General features: G+C 34.4%; 1 long non-coding RNA gene and 1 other non-coding gene across 2 annotated transcripts; both read right to left on the bottom strand.

Annotated features, from left to right (window-relative positions):
* Positions 1 to 3: 3 nt before the first annotated feature.
* On the bottom strand, positions 4 to 2957 carry LOC123689609. Its single transcript, XR_006750552.1, has 3 exons — positions 2539 to 2957; positions 564 to 862; positions 4 to 28 (listed from the first exon to the last, which is right to left on the bottom strand). It is a non-coding gene; the product is annotated as an uncharacterized LOC123689609 (long non-coding RNA).
* Positions 2958 to 20115: 17158 nt separating this feature from the next.
* Positions 20116 to 20197, bottom strand: Trnas-aga. Its single transcript has one exon. It is a non-coding gene; the product is annotated as a tRNA-Ser (tRNA).
* Positions 20198 to 21653: the final 1456 nt, after the last annotated feature.

Below are 21653 nucleotides of genomic sequence, written 5' to 3'. Positions count from 1 at the left end.
GAAGGACTATCGTCATCATCAGCGCCACCTAAAAATTACATGATTTTTGTTATTATAACGTTAAATTAACATAACTTCATCGAAAGTAAGAGCGCATCCATTACTCTCGACACAACATTAGTTCATTTTTTTTTTTACATAGCAAGAGCGTCTCCATTGCTATCAACAGTAAGAGTGACTCCATTACTGTACATCACACTAAGCAAGAGCGACTCCATTGCTTTAACAGTAAGAGCGACTCCATTACTGTACATCACACTAAGCAAGAGCGACTCCATTGCTTTAACAGTAAGAGCGACTCCATTACTGTACATCACACTAAGCAAGAGCGACTCCATTGCTTTAACAGTAAGAGCGACTCCATTACTGTACATCACACTAAGCAAGAGCGAATCCATTGCTATTGATAGTAAGAGCGACTCCATTACTATCACACAAGACTCCCGCAGGTCTTTACCAAAATAGGTACTACCTATATGATAAGCAGTCCTAATAAAATTACAGTTCTCACAAACATTTATCAACATACATAAGTTTTGAAAAGGCAAGTAAAAATTACTTACTCTCAAAGAATGCGGCACACACATCAGGGGTCCATTCCCCGCGCCAGGGCAACATGTATTCCGCGGCAGCTTTACCATAAGAACCAGCGACTAATTTTAGTTCATATCTGTCCTGCGACAACGTCGCTAAAACCACATATGGTCCGCGCATACAGGAGTCTAGCTTACCAACAGCTTGGCACAAATACAAAATCGCCGCCATTGAAATGCACACCCTTGCGAGTCAACCTCGCAATGCACGATATCTTCATATCTTGACCATTGCTAATGACTCGGCATAGATACTCGATCTCCGTAGTCTGAAAGTTACATTTTTTTTTAAATTAATGGAAAAGCCTGTCTGGGTCCCTTACCCTTACCCCCATCTCCGACACATCATGTAATGTACCTAAACCCTCTTCTATTGTTTTACTAGGTACGTCATATACACAATTACAACACACAAGGGCTCTGCCTGAATCTATGTAAAATCGTACCGTATTTGATATAATTCGTTGATATACAACCTGTGCATTGCCTAATTCTTATGGCATCTTTATGTACTCATGTCTGATAGTGACCCTCAGGTGTTACGAATCTCGGAGTGGTGTCGATGTTTTTTATTTAATTTTATCTGGTGAAAGCCAGTAGCCATATCAAGGTATCAATCAAATATAATAGGTAGCTTTACCTAGCCAAACAATATGGTCCTCAATTAACGGAAGCGGGTATTTTAAGTGTCTTTGAGTTTTAAGTTTAAAGTCGACACAAAGCCTATCTGAATCGCTTTTTTTCTTTACAAATCTCTATCTCTAATTATTTATTGATTTAACACATCTTTTATGATATCTCTAACGCGTAATTTTTCATCATACGACATTTTATAAGGGCGGTAAATTATAACTAATTTAGCCTACCGCTCGACTCGGAACGCTATCGAACAAAACAGTCCTCCGTTTTATGTCCTACCTTCTTACAAAATGTGCAAATAATTTTGATATTAGAAAACTGCCTTTTTCTAAACTTGAATTGTTTGTAGATTGGGTCTCTGGTGCGGTTTCATACTTAGTTTTTTTTTAGGACACAAAATTTGTATATGACCAATTTCCCCAGATGAAAAACAGTTAATATTAGACTGAAAATTATCTCGTTTTCGGGAATTATTTCGCAAATTTTAGTTACATAAATTACAAAAATCCGCCACATATGAATAGGCATGCAAATGTCATCTTATATTTTATTTATTTGATCTATTGAATAACAAGACTAGTTATCAAATCCCACATTTAGAAAAACACATTTAGAAAAATGACAGCGTAGAGCTAGTTAGACACCAATATTTGTAAAAATTCCTACCCAAAAAATACAACGATTTAAACGTTAGGCTTATTTTTCTTGTATTTAATAACATCTGAAGTGATGTTCCCCGCGTTAATTTCAAATCTATGATCTAGGTAGTCGCCTACGCTATAAAAACACCTTGCCTTTAAGAACCCAAATCACCTTCCTCTTGAAAACATTTGTCCTTTTAACGTGATTTTGTATTATAGAGCGCGGTTCTAGGGGCTTGGTATATAATGAAAGGAATTTATCTAAGCCTACCGATGATAAATTAGCACTAGTCGCGGCGGCGCGAACTTGTGGGTCCTTAATACCCCAAATAACTACTGCGACAATTAACTCTTCACTCATTCCTCGTACAACACGCAATACGTGAGATAACTATCAGAGTCTGTTGTCATTACGTCGAATAAAATATTTGCTATGTCTACTCGCTACGGAAAAAGCTATTTAAATTCTCTCAACTATGATCATTACTAAGCCACTCATTTAGCCACACTTTAGCATCCCCTTTCAAACAATATCCAATCAGAGATAAGCACTCACGGTCATCCCAAAAATTAGACAACCGCTCACAGTCTTCCTCCTCACATCATATATCAAAATATTTGAAAGACGGGTCAAAATTAGAAATATAAATGGAGTTAGATCTTACCAGAATTGTGCTCAACGCACTTACTAGTTTGTCGGTCACCTGATTAAGTACCAGATCAGTGCTTGACTCGCATGCGCTGCTTGAACTTGGCACCGGAGCGTTCTCAGTACCATTGTGCGAACCGTCAGTACCAGGTGGTAACGAGTGTCGCTTACGGAAGAAAGCAGCAAACGCGATGGTGTTGCGTATGTCGATGCAAAGGGCCGATCTCCTCGCGGTGGTGTTGCTGAGCACAGTTGTGGTGACACCACCGGTGGACATATCTCAGTCGGTTGACGGTTTAATATCGACTGTAACGTTTCTTCAAGCCCAGAGACGGGCACACCGTCTTTTTTTTTTACGTGTTCACCGCCTACCCTCCATTATTTTTATTAAACGTATATCACTCGCGTTTCAAACTGACTAAAATAAAACCACGTGGGCGTTAATTTAAACTAATCAGAAATGAGAACGAATCCCACTACTGAAGTAAGAAATTAACAAATAAAATTACTTAAAATAACCAAATTAAATTACACGAAATTAACCACAATTTCAACAACAATAGTAACGTCCTATATCTAGTGCGAGCGTCGAAGAAGTGCGCCCGACCATACAGCGCGCCGTGCTTATATAGCCTGAAAACCAGTTTAGTCCAGTATACCCCACTGCTACACGTCACTTGACTTTTTACAGCTTATTATATATTAAGATAACAAAGGTAGGTTGGGGTAGGGTATAGGTTCATTACATTTATAAAAGCACTAAAAACATCAGCATGTGGGGATTCATGGGAACTTATATAGATGGTTAAGTTCTTACCTTTTGAACCGTACCCAACTGGTTGCTCTGAGTGGGTATGAATCTGTGCCTTTTTTAGCAACATCGGGCGTGCCCCAGGGATCGAAGCTGGGTCCTTTACTCTTTTTATTATTTGTGAATGACTTGCTTGGCAAAATAAGCAGTGAATGTTTGGCATATGCAGACGACATTAAAGTCTTCAGACGTATATCTGATGAAAGAGATTGTGAGACCTTACAATTGGATATTAATACTATCTCTGCTTGGTGCGATGAAAACTTTATGGTTCTGAATATTGAGAAGTGCCGAGTTATAACATTTACAAAAAGTAGGAACCCTATCCAGTATAAATATAATGTTAAGGGTATTGTAGTTGATAGAGTTGAGGTGATTCGCGACTTGGGTGTGCTATTTGACTCTGCTATGTCTTTTAGACCTCATTATAATGATATATGCAGCAGAGCTGGCCGGATGCTGTCCTTCATTCTTAGAACTGCTAAACCATTCAGGCGAGCCGATTCCTTTATTATCTTATACAGCTCTCTCGTGAGAACCATGGTTGAGTATTGTTCGGCGGTATGGACCCCGATATACCAAACTCATATAGATAGATTGGAGGCTATACAAAGGCGGTTTGTCAGAGCATTGTGCTATAAGTATGGTCTTAGGCGAAAAATAAAACAATATGACCAGCGTCTTGCCCACTTTCAAATGGTAAGTCTTGAAAGGAGGAGGTGGATGAGCGACCTGTGCACTTTGCATAAAATAGCAAATGGCTCATTTGACACCTGCCTTTTGGAGAGGCTGGAGATCAAGGTACCGACGCGTTCTGTGCGCATCCAGGAATTATTTGTTATACCTATGACTGATAACAATGTTTCCCAGAATGCTCCGCTCGTAAGAATGTGCAAATATTATAATGCTGTATGTGCTGAGGTTGATATTTTTCACAATAATATTTGTAAATTTAAAAAGATAGTTCATAGTAAATACTTGCAACCTTAATTACTAATTTAATTGATTAACGTATATGTATATAAACATGTGTGTGTGTGTATGTATAGATATATTTTTTCTCTTATTTTTTTTTTTTTTATATTTTTGTCATTCGGTTTGATATGTGTATGTTGTTTAGTTGATATTTAGTGTAAATGCTGTGTACAGATATAACTGGAAGTCAGATTTTTAAATGTTGTTTAGTATGTAATAATTTTATGTATGTAGTCAGTCTGTTTTCTGTTTCTGTACCTTAATGTGAAAATAAAATAAAATAAAATAAAATTACTGACAGGTAAGCTAACAGATATTTAATTTAGCGCAGCAAATAATAGGTCTCAGTGTACCCACATCCTAATAAGCCGGACAGTTTCATTTGAGGCGGAAAATAGGGCGATTCTTAGCGCTAACTTGGAAATGAGATGGGAATCCTAATTCAATCCGGTCTCAGACACATATTAAAGTTTGTTTCGCCGCCGGAATGTCGCTTTAACAGAATACTTGCTAAACAGTTTTTGTTTCGAAACACTTTGAGGATGCATTTTCATTTAAGTAAGTGAATTTTGTTTTTTGGATTTGAACATGTTTTTGCGGAATACTTACGAAAGAGATCTTTCGAAGTGTGAATAAAATACACATTATAATAACTATGTATAATTATAATATTATGTATAATATATATAGTTCGTAAATAAATAAAAAAAGCTTAATCCCAGCACCATAAGTGTAATTTACATTAGGTTTATAATTGTATTATAATAGTTTTATTTGTGATCGTAAATACTGGCAGCCATTCGCTTACATGCGAACACTTACACGTCGCGTAGTTTTTGTAAAAAAAATTGGGCGAAGTTTTTTTTTATAGAACAGTGGGCAAACGGGCAGGAGGCTCATGATGTTAAGTAATACCACCACCCATGGACACTCTCGATCTCTAGAAGGCTCGCGAGTGCGTTGGCCGGCGCCTTTTAAGAATTTGTTGCAAGCATTTAAAAAAAATCTATGTTGTGATTGTAACAAAAAAAAAATAGTTTGTAATTGAAGAGCAAGTAACCCTGACACGGATATTTTTTACTTAAAAGTTTTAAATAATGTATACTTATTATAAATTTACACATTTCACTTTTTATACTTTAAAATGTGACAGGTACGTAAGTATATAGAAATTAATTTGCACCACGATTTTTTTTTATAATCTTTTGCCAATAAATCCTATTCTGCCTCGCACTATGTGGAACCAGTTGCACACAGAATATTTCTCAACGAATTCGACTTTCCTTCCTTCAAGAAAAAGGACGTCGGACGTGTAAGCTTTGTGGCAATGTATATCCATGGGCGGAATCACTTAACACCAGATGAGACTTATGCCCAAACGGCCCTGGTATATAAAAAGGAACAGTTATGATTAATACAATACAAGAAACTAGGACAATGTCTAAAAAATAACGATATGTGTATGTTAATATTACTTTTGTAAAAGGTCTACTTCCATAAAAACTTTATTATTACATGCTCGCATGGTGTCTTGTTTTTGTTTGTGTGTGTACGGTACGGTACCTCCAACATGTGTGAGTTTTACGCCTGGGGTTTTTAGGCGTATATTGGAAAAAGATTATATCCAAAATTTATTTGACGGATAGTGGTACAAATTAATTACTATATACGTACTAACGATCAAAATTTAATTAACTTTATATAAATCCAAATTCCTTGAATATTTATGGGTACGATACGTTTGGGTGAAAATTTCTAATGAATTTATTGCACTATTAAAATTATTATTTGAAGAAGCTTGTATAAAAATTAATTTAATATTCAGTAAAGATATTTAATAAAACAAATCTAATATTAGAACAACTTTTTTTTAAACCGATATCCGAGTACATTGTGTCTGCAGTGTCAAACAAATAGTCCCGGGCGACACAAATAATGGGTTCTATTCCCGTCGATAACACTTTGATGGACGACAGGCGGCATCCTGACTGAGTGGACATTGGATCCTAAGACTATTCGAACAGAGGATAATATTTATTAAATGTATTTTCAAGAATAAGATAACAAATGTACTACTGTAATCCTACAGCGAACATAATATAGAAGAAAAATCAATTATACTAAGACAAAGATGGAATAGGTAATATATAAAAAAATTAACATTTACGTAAGGAAAACGTCGATAAAAATTAATAAATACATTCTTACATAAGTATTACCGAATTCGGATGTGTTGTGTGATGGTGTGAAAGTGAAGATATTGTTCGTATTAATTAGAGAGGCAAATAAGCCTATGGTACGCCCAAAAAGTGCAGTCAACACACCCAATGACACATTTTAGTGGGTACGTTACCGGCCTTTGAGGGAGAAGTACACTCTTACTTTAAACAGTAACACTTACAAGCCCGATGGTTAAATCGTTCAATACCCACACCAGGAGTCCCTCCCTCCCTCAGGAAAAATGGGTGTCTATGGGCGATAACTGTCCTTTTTGGGCGTCCCGCAGGCTCGTTTGCCCCCTTATTATATAAAAAAAACAACGAATACCTTACGATGCTATCACTAATAAAAACGTGCGGTTTCTATTCAATTGTATCAACTAGTTATTTTGTTTGATTGTGTATAATTATTTGTTGTAGTTATTTTATATTCTAAGAACCTTATTATCACTTAACAATTAAGAAAATGTATGCTTATAAGTTTTACTGACAGTCGTTCTCCTCTTTTGCGCAAACTAGATTCTGTCAGAAGATTAGCTTGTAACTCGCCCGTTGCTCTATTTAAGTTATAGTACCTGGATGACCGAGGTTTGCTCGGTATTTTTTTGTTTATAAATCGTGTTTTTTGGAAATTACATTTAAGTACGAATTACATACTCGATGAAATATGAGTATAAATATCGAATAAAGATAATTATATTCATATTCAAGTTTTTATTTGACTGACATCTTTAAACGAGCAATTCTATGTTTAAGTTGATAAAACACGCATAATGACATTTTCTTGAAATGATTCCTAGCTAGATCTATGTAGAGCCGATTCCGAAATTCAGACATAAATATTATGTGCATGCATTTGTAATTAAACTTACCTCAACCTTATATGTAATAATAATTGATGGTGTGTCAAGTTAATACGAGAATCGATCATATTTACAATGAAATTTGTTTTTATTTCATTAGACGTCTGTAGAGGATATAATTATAGGGAATTATTACTGGCGTCAAAGTCGTTTTAATTTAAGGATATGGTCTTCACAATTAAATTCAAATACAATATACAACAATGCTTTAATTTCTCTGAAATCTATTCAACACGGTGTTATCTCTGATGTGAATAATTCTAATTAATGGCAAAGATTATTACGTAGATATTGTACCACAAAGAACGGTTCACCTTAGCCACTGGGGTCACGCCAGATGCGACTTCGGCCGCGAAGCCCTCGTGTACTGCTGCCCCTATCAAGGGCTAAATGGGCCGCCCCCGTACCACCCTGTATCAGAAGGGCGCGAACGCCGGCACCAACCGGCATATGCTTCAAACGGGCTGAAAGACGCCACTAGGAAAGATACAGAAAATGGAGCAGCATGTAGCAATTGAAGCCTTCGTGCCGGCCAGTCAGTCAACCTCAACATCAGGTGTTATTAATTATCAGTATCACTTAACATCAGGTGAGCCTCCTGCCCGTTTGCCCCCTGTTCTATAAAAAAAAAATGTATACAAAATATTCTTATCAAGGCCCTTGTTTTAACTATCGGATATTCAACATTTATTGTGAGCATTTGCATACGTTTTTTCAACAAAATCCCTAGTGAGATACAAATATTGTCAATAAATAAATTTAAATCGTACACTAAAGTAAAACTGCTTGCTAAGACCTATTATAATATAAATGAATACTTAAACGATCATAGTGCTTGGATATGAATTGCTTCAGTATAAATAGGTAACGCGACAGAATCTCTCGGCTGCATTTTCAGACTATGGGGCGATCGTCGACATCTACGACTTTTTTTAAATGTAAAGTTCCCACTTTACATTTAAACAACAAACCGTGATTCATGTGGTATCAAATTATTTCAGTATAATTAGTATTATTACTATTTTCTTGTGTAGCCAAGTGCACATTTCAAGGATCGTCATGCTCACTCAAATGTCATTGCTTGTGGCGGCGTCCATGCGTCGGGTTGTCTCTCTCCCTAAAATATGGCGAGGGGGCCAATGGCTGGCCATGCGTCATACTCGTGAACGGGTGCTACTTGTGGTGACTGGTCGTACTTGAATTCGTGTTTGCGGTGATATTAGTTGTTTATACTACGTCTTTGCGTGTTGTTCTCACGAGTACGTAAGTGCGTGCTCCTATTTCACCATGCCTCCTGCTGATAGAGGACAAATCTTTGTTTTTAATATTTTTTTTTAATTTTTTTTATTTTATTCTTTATTACTCAATATGTCATATGGAACATGGTGTAGTGGTTGCAGCTCCTTACAAGCATTGTGTAAAAAAAAACTTGGCGATTAAAAAGAGTGGCGGAGAGTTTATTGCCAGTTCTTCTCTTCCGTTCTACGCCCTTGATTTGAGAACTGGCAGTAAATGTAAAATTAAATTCATTTAATATTTCTTTTTTTGACGTTCATAAGTGTACATTGTTACCTACATGAATAAATAAATTTTGAATTTGAATTTGAATTTGAATATATACGAGCAAATTACACGTCGCCATTAGCCGTCTCATTTTTAGTCTACTATGTTCACAGTAACATGCATCTTTAATGATGTAGGCATTAAAGATGGAGATTTGAGTTAGAGGTTGTTATTTTTGAATGTGAGGTAGCGCTAGAGAGCTAAAGGCTCAAATAAGCTACGCCTAGGGGGATAAATAATTAATTATAGATGAGAACTAAGTATTATATTACTTTATATAGCATGTAAGTAAGCGTGACAGTAATTTTATTAATAATGCCAAACACTCCATACATACAGTATTGACAATATTCTTAAACAACATAAGTAGTAATAATTTAAAATTCATAGATTTTTTTATAGAACAGTGGTCAAACGGGCAGGAGGCTCATCTAATGTTACGACACTCAACGCCAAAGGGCTCGCGAATGAGTTGCCGGCGTTTTAAGAATTGGTACGCTCATTTCTTGAAGGACCCTAAGTCGAATTGGTTCGGTAATACTTCATTAGACCTCTGGTTCTACATAGTGGTGCGCGGCAAAAATTATCCTGAAAAAACGCTCAGAACAGCGGATGCCGGTGATACGGGTGGAATTTCCTATTCTGCCTCGACGTCCGATGATAAAACATAGCTGCAGCTAATAATCCGCACAACTCCTCCGAATATATTATACAAAATAGAAAATTGAAACAAATTTAAAAGGTTTGGTGCCTGTGGGAGTATACCTTTATCGCTGGCAGCATTGCCTCGCTGTATTATACTTACCCGCTCTACGCCCTTGACTTGCGAACTGGTTGCAAATGTAAATTTACAATTAATTTAATTTATTTTTTTGACGTTCATAAGTGTACATGTTTACCTATATGAATAAAGATATTTTTGAGTTTGAGTTGCGATACTTATTCGTTGATCGAAGAAAATACCTGCCTTGGGGTCATCGGTACTATTTACCAGGCGCCAACTTAACAACTTTACACTATATTGAACTTCGTAATCAGCATACTATATCTACATAAATAATCTATGTTCCATTATTTGAGTGGCAAGTTAATGAGTCCTTTTGAAGTACCCTTTTGTTTGAGTTTTGCAGACGTTAGAATTAACTGCGTGCCTTCGCTTCCTAATTTGCGCCAAACCTACGCCAATTATGTTACGTTCAGTTTACTTTGAGATTTGAAAGCTCAATCATTTCTTCAGACATTTTGTGTCTCTTTGAAGATTTCACGAGAATTGTCAATAAGGATTTATAAATTAATTTTGTACAATTTGAATAGTCAACGCCATCCTCGAGTATCGCTAAACATTTATTTGCAAAAAGTGACAGTATATTCCTTTAAGGAAAGATATAACCGTTTTTATATAAAGTTTCATACCACGGTTTATATGTTTATTTTATATTCCTAGCTAACACAAAGAAAACCAAATCAATTATATTAAAGATATATCCAAACATGGAATATGTATATAATATACATATATATATAAAAAGATCCATGAGAAACATTAGGTTTAGGCTTAAAGACTTTATTTTTCAAAAAAGGAAAAAAAATATGCATTGAGTCTTGAGTGATTGCAATTTCCCCACTGCAAAATATACGATACGTGATTACATTATATATATATTTAAGGCAATTAACAAAAATTGTTTGGATAAGGTTTCATTGGATTACTTGTTATTTGAACGAATATCAAATCGACTTTTAGAATTGTGGTTAACGAAATCTTATTACTTCCAAATCACTGCTTCACTGACAATCCAGGGTATTTGGTACCGAGATCGATACGAACGTATTAATAAGGCAATAATATTGAACAATATAAAACTTAGGCCTAACAACCGCGCTACTAAATAAGATTGCAACTCCGTGGGTAAATTCAATTCAATTCAAATTCATTTATTCAGGTAGGTAACATAATGTACACTTATGACAAAAAAAGAAATAAACATTAAATGCTTCTAAATTTACATTTACTGCCAGTTCTCAAATCAAGGGCGTAGAACAGAAGAGAAGAACTGGCAATAAACTCTCCGCCACTCTTTTTAATCGCTAAGTTTGTTTCTGTTACACGACGTTTGTAAGGAGCTGCAACCATTACACCATGTTCCACATGACATCTTGAGTAATGAAGAATAATAAAATAAATAAAAAACAAAGATTTGTCCTCTATCAGCAGGAGGCATGGTGAAATAGGAGCACGCACTTACATACTCGTGAGAACAACACGCTAATACGTAGTAGAAACAACTGAAAATGGGGCAGGAAGCTCACCTGATGTTAAGTGATACCGCCGCCCATGGAAACTCTCAATGCCAGAGGGCTCGCGAGTGCGTTGCCGGCCTTTTAAGAATTGAGTTCGCTCTTAAAAGTTTAAGTTTTCTTTATATTAATATTTAATTATTAAAAAGATAATGTTTAAGTATTTATTTGAATATTTAAAATATATTTTATCAATGCATTAAGACATTTATTGGTCGTTGTGCTTGTATTTGCAAGAATTCAAAGATAAAATATTTTCATTTAGAACTTCTTAAGCCTTCATAAGCAGTTAACTTTAAAGATCTTATAAAGTTTGAAAATGTAAATAATATCAATAATCCTCTTTGCCGAAGATAGCCATTAACGTAGTCCGCTTTGATGAGAAGATATGAACAGCTGTAAGGAGACTCCTATAGTGACTTCGCATACTTATTCAGGCAAAAAAAGACTTAGTTCGCCTTTCGGTACTCATCTTCGAAATTGCCCAATGGAATAAAACATTTAATGGTTATAACTATACCAGCAATCTACAGACTTGGATACAAACACCGACTATATCACAACACAACGCAAACCTTCATATAATTTCTTATTTTTAGTACGCTTCTCTCCATTGTTTTCTCGCATGCTAGTTTGGTTTTCATGTTTGTGTTCTTAGTCCACGTTTGGCAGCATGTGAGAGTAGGTAAGATACAAGTGTCCAAGACAATTTTCTTCTTCAACCTGAAACCGTCATAGAAGATACACAAAACCCGCACAAAACTTTCTGTACTTAACGCCTTTTCTCTTTCATCTTTAACAGTTTCTTAAAAACCAAATTATCATGAACAATTCAATATCAATGTTAAACCACATATTCTTGCCCTGTTCTATGTTGAAACGGAAAATATTCTTACCGTGCAACAATATGCAGAAATTATTATGTACCGTTAGCATATCAAATGGAATAGACTTACTGCCCAAGGCACAGATAACCTTAGTGTAGGGCAGGTGCCCTTTCTTTTAAACTAAGTGCCCATTTTATTATATATAATAAAGGCTTTCTGTCTTTATTTCAACGTTGACGTAAACTCTTACATTCGGTAGCGACGCTTTAAAAGTTTTAATCTGATCTATTTTATATATCAATTTTATGTATGTATAATACAGCTATAGGTGTAAGGTCCAAATTAGCACGAACACACACACATAGATATAAAATTGAATAATCAGTTGCTCTTCGGCTGAAAAGGCTAATCTTTTTAAAACAATTCTGCGTAGAACAAAGGACTACAATGTTTAGTGTGGGCGTTACGCCGTAGCACACAATACACCTAATTATATTCTTAATTAACTTTATGTAAAAATATTATAATTTAAAAAAAGGTTTTTAAGATTATCTAATTGCATCGCAACGTGTCCAAAGTCAAGAAAAATAAGCAATGACTTAGAGGCAGGCTGGAGAGTTAATTCCGGACTGGACAAGCAAAGACCCTTGCAGGTCCCAGGTGCAAAGGCTTTCCAAAGAGGATAGTGGAGGCAGTTGTGCGTCACCAATAACATGAACTTAAGAAAAGATGAGTGCGATTGAAGAAGTGGTCCTCTTCTTCTTCGCCTTTCTTCTTCCGTATAATATAAACAGATAAATGCGTTACGCTATATTATTTTAGCTTTATTTCCTGATAGTCAATCAGATATTTTTTTATGTAATAAGAGCCAAACGGGCTCACCTGATGTTAAGTGATACCGCCACTCATATTGCCAGAAGGCTTGCAAGTGGGTTGCCGGCCTTTCAACAATACAGACAGACAAAAACTTTTATCACGGTTTCGATTCAGCGTCACAAATGCCTAAATACGATTTGGTATCTGCCATTAAGTTTAACTATCTAGAGTTAAAGCTATTTGGAAATAAATTCGAATAGCACTCAACGAATTAACTTCAGTTTAAACTTAAACACCACAATCGGTGGATCAGTAAGTTTAATTAGGCCACATTTACCCTCACAATCCGTTCGAGATAACTCTAGTCAATTCTTTAAACTTTGGAAGCGGAATCCCCGTCAATTAACTCGAGCTTACAGTTTGAGGGCCGTTAACCGATCGTTGTCTGAACTAAACGTTTATAATCTCGTTTTCTCGCTCTAAATAACGGCAGATTAAGGATTGCTTCAAGTTTTCCGATACTAAGATTATGGAGGAGATTTTATTTTGTCGAAATAAGTTCCAAAATTTGTATCTTAAATATATAACGATCAAAGAAGAAAAGCACTGGATTAAGAGTTCGTTTTTATTTAAGTAGGTTATTACACATATTAAACCAATTTAAAGGACTCAGGAATGCGCAGTGGCGAACTGAAGAAAATGATCGTGGTTGGTAACACAGAAAACAAAAAAGATCGCGTGGCCGTTCAAACCAGATGGACGGATCTAGTAATAGACTAGTGAAAAGAGTGGCGGAAAGTTTCTTGCCAGTTCGTCTTACCTGCTCTACGCCCTTGCACTGCGAACTGGTAGTTAATGTAAATTTCCAATTAATTTAATTTGTTTTTTGACGTTCATAAGTGTACATGTTTACCTATATGATTAAAGATATTTTTGAGTTTGAGTTTGACTCAAAAGTAGTTAGTGATTGTCCTTAAAATTAGAAACCGGTAGAAACAGATAATCCATGCCAGATTTTTCTTTACATACTACGACGCTCAGACATGAACTTCCTATTGAAGAGAGAAGATATAAAAAGGAACAAACGCAGTCTATAAAAAAGTACATACAATTTGGTTCCAGCTGTTACATCGTAAAAATCAGGCTCATTATAACAATATGCTTTTGTAGACTTTGTATTCTCTCTGATATACATATGTCGTGTATTATATTAATCTGATAATTTCATTATTGTAACTCGTTTAATCGCAGATTAATACTGAATGCCGAATTAAATTTTAATTTTATCGCTCTGCCATTTGATGATAATTACTTGAGTGTCAACAACCATGCAATTAGTTTTGTAATCAAATATTCAAGCGTTTTATCAAATTTTAATTATATTTTAATAACCATTTTTTAATTTTTTATGCTTCTTTAAATGTATGATTCGTTGCAATTAATAACTGATTTTTTTTAAGTAGTAGTTTTAAATTCTAAGTATTATTTGTCGTTTTTAAATGTTAAATTTCAGTTTACTTTAGTTTTATTTGTTGTGTAAAAGAAAAATTTTGGGGATTAAAAAGAGTGGCGGAGAGTTTATTGCCACTTTTTCTCTACTGTTCTACGCCCTTGATGACACTGGCACTAAATGTAAGATTAGAAGCATTCAATGTATATTTCTTTTTTGACGTTCATAAATGTACGTTCTGTTACCTACATGAATACATTATTTATTTGAATTTGAATATCAAACCAGAATAAAAAAAAGTTTAGCAAATTTTTCGTTATTTGTATTACAGTATAGTTACACAATGGGAAAAGAGGTGCATTAAAAATAAAATCCTTGTGTTTTTTTGTGATATTAATTTAATCATAATAAGGTAAGTTTAATTTAAGTTAAACATAGATAATACAATATTAAAGGAAGTCCATGTAATTTAAAACATAACATTTCGTCAATACCGTTATCTGCCGTTTGCAAGGCCCCGTTACAACTTAAAATGGCCTCCATCACTCAAAATAAATCTTTTATTGTTGGGCTATTGAAGAAATATAATTGGTCAAACGACTTTCGACCTTAAGTGGTAGGTAATGTTCTTTAGAGTTTTGATGTAGCTTAGAGTACCAATTTATTGTTGCGTCGACAAATATTGTAAATAAAGGCACAGTGCAGAGAGGAATGGCAGGATTTGGACGAAGCTGATACCAAAAAGAAGCACACAGATACACAAGAAGAGGATTAAATGTGTTTAAATGTATCTCAATTAAAGTCTATAATAATAGTATTATTATTATATTAGAGACCTGAACTATTTACTAATTATAAATAAATATGAAGACATTTAGATAACTGTGTTAATCATGTATTGGGTTTCTTTTGTGTGACAGTAAACACATATATTCTTTAAGAATGTTTTCTTCATAAAACTTTAATTTGTCAAAGAAATTACAAATGATTAAAGCTTAAAGTGTTACTTTTAATGTTCGTCTTGAAACTAAGCCTCAGTTAAAAGTAGGTGAAGTTTAAAAATACAAGTTATATTCAAGTTGTGTTCTGATAGGTTTCCAAGCTGAAGTGGGTTAAAACTGTTCAGTCAACGACGTCTTACAATTTTCTTTGACAACTTTTCTTGGGGATGTTCCGATTTATTGCGTAAGTACTTTATAAACAAGGTGTCAAGCCAATATTAAAATTATTGTTTTAAAGCTTTTAATACTAAAATTGATAGCAGTGTCGAAGTCCTGAGTTTGAAGTAGCTATAAACACATTATTTTCGCCCGCATGGTCAACATATGCTCGTTCATCTACAGCCATCTGATGCAGATAAATGTGGTCAGATACAGATAAAGAATTGGAGTTCCACTAAACGTTACTATGTATTTCGTGAAAATAAATATGTAATGCTTGTCACATGTGTTCCAAACTTGAATTTAGTATCAAGTTCGTGCCATGGTAGTCTTTCACATAGGCTGTAAAGCTGTATTATGAAAAAAAAAATCGTTGGCGCAACAATCTCTTTAGGTCTTGGCCTCAGATTTCTGAATCTGTTTCATGATAATTTTTAAATCTAATAGGCAAGTAGGTCCAGTGCCTGACACACGTCGTCGACTTTTTGGGTCTAAGACATGTCGGTTTCCTCACGATGTTTTCTTTCACCGTTCGAGCAAATGTTAAATGCGCACATAGAAAGAAAGTCCATTGGTGCACAGCCCGGGATCAAACCTACGACCTCAGGTATGACAGTCGCACGCAGAAGCCACTCGGCTAACACTGCTCTTAAAGTTGTAATATATAAATATCAATAAAATCTATCAATCAAAACAATGTACTGACCATTATGAATGTTTTACCAAAGAACCAAAATTTATGATAGTCTGAAAAAGTGTTTGAGTTTTAAACGTTATATTACTTATGATATACAAAATAAATAACTTATTGATGAGCAAACTTTCGTAAATACTGAAATGCTATAATTTTGGTTATAGAAGTGGGGAACATAAAGTTTCCATGGTCTTCCCTATCACATAAATCCTGGTCGTACTACTAAGAGGGGAGTGTATAGTAACAAATCATAAGTTCCCGCCTCCAAGAATGGAGATACTTGGTCTATAAAAATATTATCTAGTACTAAAAGGTAAGCTTTTGTTTAGTGTGGTACCTACTTGATAACAAGCAATAACACAGTAACAATGAAATCTATTCTGAGTATGAAAAAGGTTTAAAGTTAAATGAAATTTCGATATCAGTTCATTAGTTCCATGGAATACTTCAAACAAAATCAAAACTATTATACTTTAACCGCGACATTTTTTGTGACAGTTTCATCCGTCTACCATGTGAAACTGCCAACTAAAGTAATTTCTAACCAATATGACTTCCTTCAATAAAAGAGCGTACCAATTCATCAAAAGCCGGCTACGCTCTGGCGAGCTCTGTGGCATAGGAAGTGTCCATGGGCGGCGATATCTCTTACCATCCCATCCTAGGTGAGCCTCCCATCCGTTTGCCCACGATTGTATAAATGTATACTATATGGATAGAGAAAGATTGGATCTTTTGGTGAAAATTTATATTTACTTCTTTAAAGCTTTTATAAGTTAATTTTAGTAACATTTTTAAGAAAAAGAGAATAACAACAAGCAACGAATACTTTGGCAAAAGAGTTTAAAAATACAGATTTTATTAAACTCATGTTCAATCATTTATTAAACAAAATGTTAAATTTAATAAAATTTTGTGTGTACATAATATTTTAATTTCACAAATTATACAACCTCGCATACACATGAACAATTTATTAATCTGTATTATTATACAATATAGCTTGTCCTGGCTTCGTACGGCTGAATAAATATTAATTGAAAAATAAATACACATCCCCCAAGAAACGAGCGTACCGGCCGTCAACGCACTGGTGAGTGTGTGTCATTTGTGTATGTAATAGGCAAGTTGGTAATCAGCCATCTGTGACTGACACACGCCGTCAACTTTTCGCCAAGCAGATCACGATTTTTCCGTCACCGAGCGAATGTTAAATGCGCACATAGAAATAATGTTCCAGTCGCCGAGCACTGAACCTACGTCCACGGGTATGAGAGTGGCTGAATGATGAAATATTTTTGTAAAAACGTCCAAAATCTTTTGTGATAAATTACAGGCATCAAACTACAAATCTGTCCGTTTTTTATATAAAAAGTTTATAACAGTAATGCAAAGGTGCAAGAGGAATTTCATTAATAATATATCCTAACTAAATATGGCTTCTTATCGAATATTAACGCAAATTTATCACATAATTTACATACCTTCGAGTACTTTTAAATAGTACAACTGAAATTGCCAGGTAAATTCGCTTATATCGGTTAAGTAAAAACATACGTTTAATTAGAAACTTTTAAAATTTAATAACATAAAAAAAAAACATTTTCTCAACGAAGCTAAGGTCTAAATCCTAACTACTTTGTAACTACATTCAGCTGCTCCATAAAATATTCATTTTGAAGTAAAAATTAAACAGACTAAACTCCAGAGCTTGAACTCATTAACCCCAGCTATTTTATTTCACTTGCCGTAAAGTTTAAAAACAGCAATGAAAAGTTCGAAAAGAATTGCACTGTTGGAACTTAGCTGTAATTTTTCGGTTCGAAAATTACTTAATTATGAATTACCGGTTATGTAGGTCAACCATTGTACTCTTGAAATTGTGTTGAGTTGTGGAATTAAGACGCGTTTATTACACTAAACGCCACCATTAATGAATAATAATAATCTAGTGGCGATTACCCATTATAGCGGCAGAGCTGCAAGTATTTTATTTATATTTTAAAGATTTCTGTCTGATACATTTAATCGGTTTTTGGGTGCAGAGGCTACTTTTGGCGTGAAATCTTTAGATAAATGGAATACGCGTAGATAACATCTTGTGAATTTATTTAGAGTATAATTGTGCAATATTTTTACGTCAATTATTCAGAACACACACATTCACAGACACACATACACAAACACACACATACACAAACACACACGCATACAGCATGTGGTTTCCTTATAGTAATTAATATAATTGTCTATTCTTTACATATAACCATTTTGTCGATCCGAAGTGGTGGAGGCCTGATGACCTGTAACACAGGTGCACAACCTTTAACAGGCATCAGTCTCACTTAAGCAATAGCAGTGGTCCAAAGAAGAATGACAATTATTGTATATGTTTTTGTGAGAAATAAAATAAATATATTATTATTATTATTAATTTATGTTACATATTATTTTAGTCAACCAGAAAACAAGTCTCAACTCAAACTCGGCTATTATAAATTAGATTAAAAAGCGTTGCTATGGCAACTAAACACTTTTTGTTCGTGGAAAAGACGGCTGAGTACTGTTAGGACGAGTAAACGAGATTTTTTCAGTTATATAGATTTGATTGGGTTCATTTCTCAAATCTGACATAACAGAAATAAATTAAACCTAAAAATCCGGACTATAAAACGGGTGTTAAAACATATTTACCATATCAAAAAGCAGTTAAAATTAACAAAACATTGCCAAAACCACTAAAATAGTGCAGTCAAACAATCGGCTAGATTGGAAATGCCGTCGCAGCAAAACAAATGAGTTGTATGTAAATGAACGGGTGATTAGAGCCTCCCTGATTGAATTATGGATTAACGGGCGCGTTGATTGTTTAGTGCGAATATGAATATTGCTGTTTATTATGCAGGTCGACTATTTGATGAAGTAGATTGTAGTTGAAGGGTTTTGTAAATAATCTCTGGAACTTTTTAATTGTATTACGTTAGAATTACCGCTGTGAAGTGAAGTTCTTTGTTCCTGTGTGCCTAATTAACACTTGCTCGTACGGCATTTTATTCAAGTTGAGAAATTGTCAAAGAAAAGGGTTTTATTCGAGTGAGTAAAGGTAATTGATTTATATAAAAATTCAGGAATTTAATGGAATTCTAAAACCAAAAATATTTTTTGGTATTATATTTGCTTTTGTGGTAGGTATATAATAATATAACTTCCAATGTGTTTTGTTAATTTTAATACGTCTTATATTGAAAATACGTCATAAAAAGTACAGCCGCATCAACATTTAGATAAATTGGCACAGAAATAGAATCGTATTTAGAAGAGAAAAACATGATGGGGTCAATAGAGACAAAAAAGAATTGGGAATTGAGACAAAATACTTATGATCATAAAAGAAAAAGTAACTGCTTGTAGTTTCAGATTTTTCTAAGTTACTTTGATAATATAACTTAATAAAAGCAATTTATTTGAATAAAGCAATTTATTTAAAATTAAAATTTAAAACAAGAATTTGAAATATATTGTTTAATCGGTCCCCTCGAAAAAGCAAACGTTTTCATGTCATGTTCATATAATATATTCTTTTCTAATTACGTCTAATTACCCAAATTTTGTGTTCGCTCGTGTAATTGTTAATGTTTCTACACATGTGGTAAACCTCTTTCTGAGTTTATATGAAACACCGTAGTCGAGTTTATCTGTAATATTCGTTGATTTTCTCTTGTCTCCAAAATTTACGACGTTAATCTATTTTCATTATCATTTTGTTTCATATTATTCTTGGAACCTAATTTGTACAGGTAGGCCACATATATCGCTATAATTTTACACAACTGTTTAAGTCTTTCTTTTCAAACAGAAACATAACATAAATAAAATAAAAGAAAAATAAAATGAAGACTGAAAAGCTTTAAAAATTTCGCAGTCGGTAGGATTCGAACCTACGCTCCCAGAGGGAATCTGATTTCTAGTCAGACGCCTTAACCGCTCGGCCACGACTGCCTTGAACCACATTTTGAATAAGCTCATCAGTCACACAGGTAAAAGCTTTCACTACTAATACAGCACAATAAACTTTTGAAAGCGTACTTAATATTGTTTTATATATGTAAAACAATATAGATGGCGCTATTTACTATGTCGCTAAATATGTATTTTAGTAAGTTTATATCTGTTATTATCTGTCTGAAACTGAATACAAATCTTTGTTTTTTACAAATTACCTATTTTTTAATTACTATAACACTTACGTGATCACCAAAAATATTAGTAGAGCGTTAAAAGTACAAAACGCCATCATGTTTATGAAACCTTTCCTTTCATCAATTTAATCATAATGAAGTAACAGACAAAACACGTCCTAAAATTTAAAACAAAAACTCAAACATAGAACTTTGTGCATCATAAAACAACAAAAAACCTAATTCAATTAAATTAAAAAACTATCTTTCTCAATTAATGAAACAGTCTTCATTATATATGCAGTAAGGCGTAAACACATTTTGATTTCTGCCACACAATAGAACATAGTAAATACTCTTAGGGTAAGTAGTAATTGACAATTTCAGTATGTTATTGTATGTAAGTCAAACTTTTTTTTTCTCTGCGGTAATTTGCAATCAGCCCTAAGGCTATGGAGCGAATTTGTTCTGTGATGCTGTCATGTGGAGTGACTTCCCATTGGAAGCATCTACTCATCTTCTGCCAAAAGCTACTACAGCTCTTCTACTGTCGACTCACATACTGTCTAATGGTGAGATCGCGAGCAAGTTCGTTCGGATGAAAGTCACACTTAGGTAAGTCTCGACTCTCAGGAATCTTCAAAATACTTTCTTACCTCTTCGTAATACTAATAGGTATAAATGACGCCGCCTCATAAAATATCAGTAACGAATTAAGCTTAGATAAAGAGCATGTAATGAAAAGAACCCAAAGATACCTTTGTCAAAAAGAATGCTCGGGAAACAAAAGGGTAGAGACAAAGGGTTTTATAATTCCCTCGTGAATCTAGATTCCCTCCTTTAGGGGTTAATTAGAGAAAACGCTCTGGATCGCGATCCTGTCATAACTTATCGTGTTTTGCGAACGGAAATAAATGGCTTCGCAATTAATTGACTATTAAATAGTATTTTAAGAAAAACACTTTTTTAACGGATTAATAGTGTTATTTAAAAATGTATCAGAATACTCCTCTGTGGGCTTTTCATGCATTGTACAAAGTATCATTTCTCTCATAACTATTTCTGATAATACTAATTTGAGATCGGCACAGACTTCACTGCATATTACATAAAACCATCTTGTGCTTTTGCTTGCTGTAAACTCAAAATCCACGGTCGGTGTCATGAGATTTTTCGAAAAGATAGAGTGATGTTAGTCGTTCAAGAATTGCGTAAGTAGACATATACAATTTGTCCCCTCCCCCCCCCCCCACCACTTTAGTCAGCAAAAATAAGCA

The sequence above is a fragment of the Pieris rapae genome, chromosome 12, assembly GCF_905147795.1.
Source record: "Pieris rapae chromosome 12, ilPieRapa1.1, whole genome shotgun sequence".
Classification (NCBI taxonomy): domain Eukaryota; kingdom Metazoa; phylum Arthropoda; class Insecta; order Lepidoptera; family Pieridae; genus Pieris; species Pieris rapae.
This window is presented reverse-complemented; position numbering and strand designations above follow the sequence as displayed.